Genomic DNA, 678 nt, shown 5'->3' with positions numbered 1-678 from the left:
GAGATGGGGTTTCACCATGTTGGCCAGGCTGGTCTTGAACTCCTAACCTCAGGTGATCGACTTGTCTCAGCCTCCTGAGGTCAGGAATTCGAGTCCAGCCTGGCCAACATGGTGAGACCCCATCTCTACTAAAAATACAAAAATTAGCCGGGGGGCGTGGTAGCAGGCACCTGTAATCCCAGCTACTCAGGAGGCTGAGGAAGGAGAATCAGTTGAACCTGGGAGATGGAGGTTGCAGTGAGCACAGATGGTGCCATTGCACTCCAGCCTGGGCAACAGAGCAAGACTCTGTCTCACACACACAAAAAAGATAAAGAGCCGGGCACAGTGGCTCATGCCACTTTGGGAGGCAAGGTGGGTGCATCAACTGAGGTCAGGAGTTCGAGACCAGTCTGACCAACATAGTGAAACCCCGTCTGTACTAAAAATACAAAATTAGCTGGGCATGATGGCACATGCCTGTAATCCTACCTACTTGGGAGTGGGAAGTGGGAGAATCACTTGAACCTGGGAGGCGGAGGTTGCAGGGAGCCGAGATCCCACTGTTGCAATCCAACCTGCGCAACCAAAGCAAAACTCTGTTTCAAAAAAAAAAAGTTACTCAAGAAGAAACAGACAATCTGACGGGGTGAATCCTCAGCCGCCCAAGTAGCTAGGACCAGAGGTGTGCACTACCAC

This window comes from Mandrillus leucophaeus, unplaced genomic scaffold, assembly GCF_000951045.1.
Source record: "Mandrillus leucophaeus isolate KB7577 unplaced genomic scaffold, Mleu.le_1.0 Scaffold22, whole genome shotgun sequence".
Lineage (NCBI taxonomy): Eukaryota > Metazoa > Chordata > Mammalia > Primates > Cercopithecidae > Mandrillus > Mandrillus leucophaeus.
This window is presented reverse-complemented; position numbering follows the sequence as displayed.